The 8,085-nt window shown below is 41.4% G+C and overlaps 1 long non-coding RNA gene across 1 annotated transcript; it reads left to right on the forward strand.

Moving 5' to 3' along the window:
• Positions 1 to 6,174: 6,174 nt before the first annotated feature.
• On the forward strand, positions 6,175 to 7,783 carry LOC144691679 (uncharacterized). The gene is made up of 3 exons (XR_013579187.1): positions 6,175 to 6,455; positions 6,830 to 7,096; positions 7,674 to 7,783. It is a non-coding gene; the product is annotated as an uncharacterized LOC144691679 (long non-coding RNA).
• The last annotated feature ends 302 nt before the right edge of the window (positions 7,784 to 8,085 follow it).

The following is an 8,085-nucleotide window of genomic DNA, read 5'->3' on the forward strand; positions in this document are numbered from 1 at the left end:
GCATCTCCACTTCTGACCTTATGTTGCATCAATGAAGCAGCTGAAGATGATTGGCCCTAGGACACTACCCTGAGGAACTTCTGCAGTAATGACCTGGGGTTGAGATGATTGGCTTCCAACAACTGCTACGTTTGACGCCATCCAATGGAGACTTTCCACCTTATTCCCAATGATCAGTTTTGCTAGGTGTCCTAGATACCATAGTTGGTCAAATGCTGCCTTGATAACAAGGGCAATCACTTTCACCTCACCTCCTGGAATTCAGCTCTTTTCTCCAATTTTGGGCCATGGGTGTAATGATATCTGGAGCTAAGTGGTTTTAGTGGAATATAAACTGAGCATCAGTGAACAGGTTACAACTGTGTAAGTGCCACTTGGTACCACTTAATGACACCTTCCATCAGTTTGATGATTGAGAGTTGACTGGTGGGTCAATAATTGGCTGGATTGGATTTATCCTACTTTTTGTGGACAGGCCATACCTAGGTAATTTCCCCATTGTCAGGTAGATGCCAGTATAGCACCTTGGAAACACCTTGGCTAAGGGCACAGCTAATTCTGGAGTATAATCCTTCAGTATGACAGGGACGTTGCCATGGCCCAAAGCGCTTGCAATATCCAGTGCCTTCAGATACTACTTCATATCACATGGAGTCAATCAAATTGTCTGAAGGCTAGCATTTGTGATACTGGGGACTTCAGGTGGAGTCCAAGGAGGATCATCCATTTGGCACTTCTGGCTGAATGTGGTTGCAAATGCTTTAGCTTTGTCTTTCGCACTGATGTGCTGGGCTCCTCCATAATTGATGTTAAGAATGTTTTTAGAACCTCCTGAGCAGGTTAGGTTTTAATTGGCCACCACCATTCACGAATGACTGTGGCAAGACTGCAGAGCGTTGATGTGATACCTTGGTTGTGGGATCACTTAGCTTTGTCTATTGCCTGCTGCTTCCACTGTTTAGCACACATTTAGTCTTGTGTTGTAACTTAAGCAGTCTCACATCTCACTTTTAGGTATGCCTGATGCTACTCCTGGCATGCTCTCTTACAAGCGTCATTGAGTTGGTCCCCTGGGATGATGATAATGACGGAGTGAGGGATACATCCAGCCATGAGGTTACAGACTGTGGGTTCAATACAATTTTGATGTTGCTGCTGATGGCCCAGAGTATTTCATGGATGCCCAGTTTTGAGCTGCTAGATCTGTTCTGAGCCAGTCCCATATACCACATTTGTGGTGCCATACAACACGATGCAGTGTGAAGACAGGACTTTGTCTCCACAAGGAATTTGTGATGGTCACTTCTACCAATAATGTCATGGACAAATGCATCTGCAACAGGTAGATGGTAAGGATGAGATTTTTCTCTCTGGTTTTCTCATTGCCTTCCACAGGCCCAGTCTGGCACAAATGTCCTTAAGGACTCAGCCAGCTTGGTCAGTATTGATGCTATCAAGCCATTTTAGGCGATGGACATCGAACTTTCTGTCAGTTTTAAAGGGATATTTAATAAAAATTTGTATCCATTTTTGTTGTGCACGGCCTAATTACTCAGTTCCAAATTAACCCTTAGTTCAAAAAAGACTCTGACATTAGGCATACACAACACTCTGAAATAGCAAATAATATCAAAATTTATTTAAAAAGAAAGGAAAAAATATACTTATCAATACACTACCAACTTTTGCAACTTCAGTTTGGGTGATCACCCCAGGTAGAAGTATAAATGCTCCTTAGGCTCCCTCGCTAACAGCAATTTTTCACAAATCCTACTCAGGGAGCACCCAGAACTATAGTTGAATTTGCAAGCAACAAGATGGTTCTCGAAACCCACTTTTAGCCCTTGAATTAGCATTACCTCATCTCAAATCAGTTATGTTGTAATTTTTATCCAAATGGTCATTGTTGTTACTGGGAGAAGAAGAATGGGACATTCCATGAGCATTTTTTTTATCTGAGTTTGGACAAGTCTCCATTTATTCTATTGTACCTGCTTCAGCCCGTCAAGGACAGTAGTGCTGAGTGCTCTCTGTTTCCACAGATAATGCTTACAACAGCAAATTAATACTTTAAACTTCAAACATTAGCACATTATCCAGCCTTTAATAACCACTTGATTAATTACTTTTCCTTCAATTATACATTGAGGCTCGGTACTTATTCGATCATCCGTTGCTGTCTGGTTACTATCTTACAGTAATTAATTAATACATGTGAATCACTATAGAGTACAGAATACAAAATGGCTTCTTTGGCCCAATGTTAGTACAAAATGTCATCTTGATCTTGTTAGCTGCCGACAGTCAATATAGTGCAAAAACTTCCCTATAAATGGTCAAGTTAAACTAAAATTTACTGCCCAGGTCTGCTACCAGTTCCTCTGTGGATCACCACCTTAATGTGGCTTTTGCACTACCATGATTCCTTGAGTGATGCTGTTGGAGCTCCTTGCTCTTGGTTGGGCTAACAACTGCGGCAAAGTCAGGGGGAAGTGCTAGACAAAGTGTGTCCAAAAAATCCTCCACAGTAGACCAGGCGAAGGAAGACTGTGTGCAAAGGTGGAAGAAGGTGCAGGGCAAGGTGGCCCCAGTCATCATGGTTTGACACATCACCCAAAATTGGACCATTAACCCATCAAGATTGTCTGGACGATGATGGTGCTCCAAGGTCCCCATGTTAAAGTCACGCACAGACTTTTACCAGGGTCCATTTATCAAGTCCTGTGGCGATGGCGAATTGGCAACTGGGAGTCCCTAGTCAAGATTCTGCAAACAGATGACAAATGCATGATGGTCATTGGATACCTGTGTTTGAACAGAGGTGTCTTTGGGCAGTAGCATCAGTGACTGAGCAGTCCTCTTCAGGATACCCTCTGCTCACCCCAAATGGGGAAGAGTACTAGAAAAGATGTCCTAAAAATAGACTGAAATAAAAACAGAAAATGCTGGAAAAGCTCAGCAAGTCTGGCAGCATCTGCGAGAGAGAAACAGAGTTAACATGTCGTGGCCAATATGACTTTTTTCCGAAGAAGAGTCATACTGGACTCGAAATATTAACTCAGTTTCTGTCTTGCAGATGCTGCAAAACATTTCCCTCTTGTCCATTGCAGGGAGAATTCTGATATGCATTCTCCTGAATCACCTACTTCCTGTACCTGAAGAAATCCTCTCAGAGACACTGTGTGGCTTTAGACCTTCCGGAGAAACCTCTGACATGGTCTTTGTTGCAAGACAAATCCAAAAAAAAGCGTTGAGAACATACAAGCCTTTGCAGACTGGGAAGGGTGTGGCTTTGTTGCTTCCAGTACCGTGATCTGTCCGGTTTTTTTGGAAAAATATACTTTATTCATAAAATATCAGAAAGAACATTACAAAGCATTTCAAAATGGCCATCACAAAAAGTGCAAACATATTCAAATTTTCCACATAGATCATGAGGTGATTTAATACAATCAGCGAACATTACAGACATTTCAACATGGTCAGTACAGACAGTCAGACAGTGCAATGGTATTCATGTTATCTACATAGAACATGTAGCACTGTGAGGTGCTTCAATACAATTGTGATACATGGGGGAGAATTTTCTCCCCGTCGGTCAGGCTGGGCGGAAACAGGCGCGCAGCAGATCGCCGCCCGCGATTGGTTGGCATGCCGCCATTTTACATGGGCGAGCCAATTAAGGCCTGCCCAGCATGACGTACATCTGGAAGCGCTCAGCGCTACCTTTGCAGGCGGGGAGGCTGGGTCAGGGCCTGCGCTCTTTCTCGCATGCTGCCTCAGGGAGATTGCTTTGATTATGAAAAATTGAAATAAAGAAAGAAAAAAATTATTCAGACATGTCCCCTCATGTGACAGTGTCATATGAGCTGGGACATGTGAATGAATTTTAATAAAAATTTTTATTAAACTTATAAACCCTTCATGAAACCTCATTCCGCCAACCTTAAGGTTGGACGGGCAGCCCTGTTAATGACTTTAATGAGGGGATTAATGGCCTTAACAAGCCTTTGACAGTTCGGCGAGTGCACACACTGACCAGAAGATTCAGGCCAAGTAGTATTCACTCACATTCAATGTGAGTCATACAGTCCAAGGGGTCTATGCAGTTCCTAGCCCCTCAGAACACTATGGCTGAAAGGTCTTAGACAACGACCTTTCCCCATTGCGCCTTTGTGGTGGCTGCCCCAAGCTTTAGTGCATCCCTCAGCATATAGTCCTGGACCTTGGAATGTGCCAGTCTGCAACGCACGGTCAGGGACAACTCTTTGCACTGGAAGACCAACAAGTTTCGGGCAGACCAAAGAACATCTTTCAACGAGTTGATGATCCTCCAGCTGCAATTGATGTTTGTCTCGGTGTGTGTCCCTGGGAACAGCCATAGATCACAGAGTCCTGTGTCACAGAACTGCTCGGGATGAACCTCGGCAGAAACCACTGCATCTCTCTCCAGAATTCCTTTGCAAAGGCACATTCTACAAGGAGATGAACAATGGTCTCTTCCCCACCACAGCCACCTTGAGGGCAACATGCAGAGGGGGTGAGACTCCTGGCATGTAGGAAGGATTTGACGGGGAATGCCTTTCTCACCGCCAGCCAAGCTACGTCTTGGTGCTTGTTGGAAAGTCCTGGCAATGATGCATTCTGCCAAATGACTTTGACAGTCTGCTCAGAGAACCATCTAAAAGCATACACCATCTCCTTTGCCCACAGGGCCTCTAGGACAATATGTGCTGACCACTGCCTGATGGACTTGTGTTTCTTTGCATAAATTTTTCCACGAGGGACAGGTGGTCCAACTACTTGGAGCGTTCCGTAGCAGCGTGGCCAGACCCATCCTTCGCAATACCAGGGACAGGTGGAACCTCAGCACGTGGTGACACTTGGTGTTTGTGTACCAAGAGTCTAAGCACAGCTTGATGCAGCCACACACAAAGTTGGCCATCCGGTTTTATTCTTATTCACCTTTTCTATGGCAATTTAATACAAACTGAGTCACTTGTTAGACCATTTAGAGGACTGTTAAGAGTCACTACATTGCTGTGAGTCTGGAATTACATATGGGCCAAATCAGGTGAGGATGGCTTCGTGCCCTGAAGGACTTAGTGAACCAGATGGGTCTTTCTGACAATCCGGTTATTACATGATCATTAGTAATGAAACTAGCATTTTATTTAGATGTATTAATTCATTGAATTTAAATATTTAAATTCCACCAGCTGCGAATGGTGGCGGGTCTGAGCTCATTTCTCTGGAGCATTAGTCCAGGTCTCTGGATTACTAGTCCAGTAAAAGTTCCACTATGGTTCTGTTTCCTATCTCAGTAAGGAGCTGAAGGGAGTGAAGAAAATGGATGACAAAATACTGACAGACTGGATATAAAAGAATTTAAGTTTCCCATTTGCACAGTCAGTTTTTAATGGTAGATAATTTACGGAGGCCTATTCGCAAATACATAATAGATAAGTATTAAAAACATGGGGCCATATTTCACAGTTCTGCTGTGGCTGCCATAACAAACAGATTGGAAATTGTGACTTCCCAGTGGGGGAAACCCTAAACCCACCAGAGTTTCTATGATCAGGGTATTCATCTAAAATATGTGGAACCTGCACCAGTAAGGGCATATCCTGGGCACTGCTAAAGAGTTGGAGAGGATGATGTGGCAATGGATTGCCATGTTCTGGATAAGCTGGCAGGATCACCTGGAGAGATGTAAAATTGACCTTTTATGACAGGACTGATTTTAAAGTATTTCTGACTCTGGCCTAGAAAACCCTTGTAAGCTGCACTCCTCTTGTACCATTTCATTGAACACCTGACATCTAGAAATTAATGGAAATTATGTTTACTTTTACTGGCAGTGTCTATAGGGCGATCTATAATGACAATTTTACATCTCGGGTGAAAGTTGAAAATGTCCTTATTGATTTAAATCCTTTTCTTCCTCTTCCATAGCCGATGTCCACCCTGTGTTTTAGACCTCTTCTAGCCTTTTGTATCTAGCTGTACCATTTGGTCCTGCAATTCTGACTTTAGGTGCATCTGACCTCCTTTCAACCACCATCACCATCTGGAATTCCCTTGCTAAGTCCCTCCATTTCTCGCATTCCCACTTCGCTTTTAAAACCTTTTGAAATGCATCTTTTCAACCAAGCTTTCAGTCCACCTGTCTTAATTTTTACACTTATTGTCTGTTCCTTTCCCTATTTTATTTTTTCTCCTCCACTGTAAAGTGCTTTGGGACATTTTCCAAGTTAAAGGCATTAAATGAATTCATTTTTTTTATTGTTGCTGCTTAGTTCTGATGTTCTACAGCTCAAGTGTTTTAACATTGCCTTACAGCTTTACAAGATGATTTAAAGTAAATTCTGTTTGACTTACAGAAAACGTTTCCAATTAAGCCCTTAACATACAAATTGCCATCTGACTTGAGAAACAAGTCTATTTCTAAGGTAATTCTAAATACCTGCACATCCTTAATGCAATATTTCTATACATAGTTATAACAATTTCCTGAAAATTCACTTTAATATTGATTTTTTTTCTTTTTCTTCATTCTCTGCAGGCAAAATTCTGTAAATGTATGTAGATGATGTAACAAGATTATTGGTGATAGTTCTTACGATAATTTTAAATTCTAACTAATATACCAATGTATTTCACCAAACTTGTGATCGCATTTGATTACATGTGCTGTATTTTGAAACAAAAATTATTTTTAAAAGTGTCACCATTAGCTGTATATCTCCTGCAACATTGTTTGCAGGGTGCAAAGAAAGAAACCTGTGAGAAGATAATTTGATTCTTACATTGTTTGTTTCCATAGGGAATTGCAACATCAGAATCCATTCCATTCCCTTTACCTTCCTCCACTCGAAAAAGACGAATTCCATCATTTTATGCCCAACACAACAGAAGGTCAGAATCTTCAGAAAGGAGTCCCTTGTCCCAGACCAAACACTGCAAATCATCAAGAAATGGGAAAACAGTAAGAATCCATAGGAAACCTGGGTCTGCTGCTGTTAGCTTGGAAAAACAATCCTACAATTCTCAGCATTCTACTGAAGAAAACACTACTAGGAAAATACTCACGGTAATGTAACTGTTACACTGACATCTAATTACATGTGATGAGATTTCAGTGATATAATTTTGAACTTTACACAAAATGTATGCCAGTGAAGTTGTCTATTATCACCTGTGAGACAAATTTAAGTTGATCTATGAGTTCATGTTAAAGTCAGAATCAATGATATTTAGTGTTGCATTAATATTAAGTAGTATTATGTAATCAGTTCAATGTATTCATTAGCAAAAAGCAGTTTGGAGGTGGGGATTGGGGATAACATGATTCAGCTGCTTAAAAATGTAATTTATATTATGAACTAGAGCCAAGCAAAAGGAACTAAGGTACATGGTTATCAGCTTGGAAAATTCTGAGAAGGATGTGACTGAACTAAAACTTCTTCACATTTACAATTTGTAGCTTTTGCAACACATTTACTGTTAGATATTGATTTTCATAAAGAGAATAAAAACAGGTGCTGATTCAAAAACGAATGGTGGATTCAGGTTCGGAAGATTCAGGTTGACTGAGACAAGGCTTTCTGTTATTCCTATAACTTTGAATTGTTAATCCTCATCCATTTGATTTAAATTGTTATCTCAAGGCTTCCCTGCCTAGAATGGAACATCTGCAAACCCTTCAGAAGGAACAAGTCAACACTTTCAACTTTAAAGTTGAAGTTCTGCAGAGAGACTTAGCAAAGGAGGTAACAAAGCCAGTAAGTATGTTTTTGAAACATTAGTGAAACATCTCAAAAGTATCTTATCTTATTCTGCTTTCCTCATTCTCAACATCGTTCACAGACCCAGTTGGGCAGATTTGAGATTTTCAAAGGCGCTATGAAATTACAGCAGGTCTTAGGGACAGGGGAATTAATTTTATGGCCCCTGCCAGCATATTTGAAAGTGGGGAGCATGTACCATTCACTCCTGACCTCTCTCCCATATTACAGGGGGAGGGTAAGGTGTCAGTCAGCCCACCCACCCTTAAGTCTGTTGAGATTCTTAAGTGGTAAT

This window comes from Cetorhinus maximus, chromosome 16 (assembly GCF_964194155.1).
Source record: "Cetorhinus maximus chromosome 16, sCetMax3.hap1.1, whole genome shotgun sequence".
Lineage (NCBI taxonomy): Eukaryota > Metazoa > Chordata > Chondrichthyes > Lamniformes > Cetorhinidae > Cetorhinus > Cetorhinus maximus.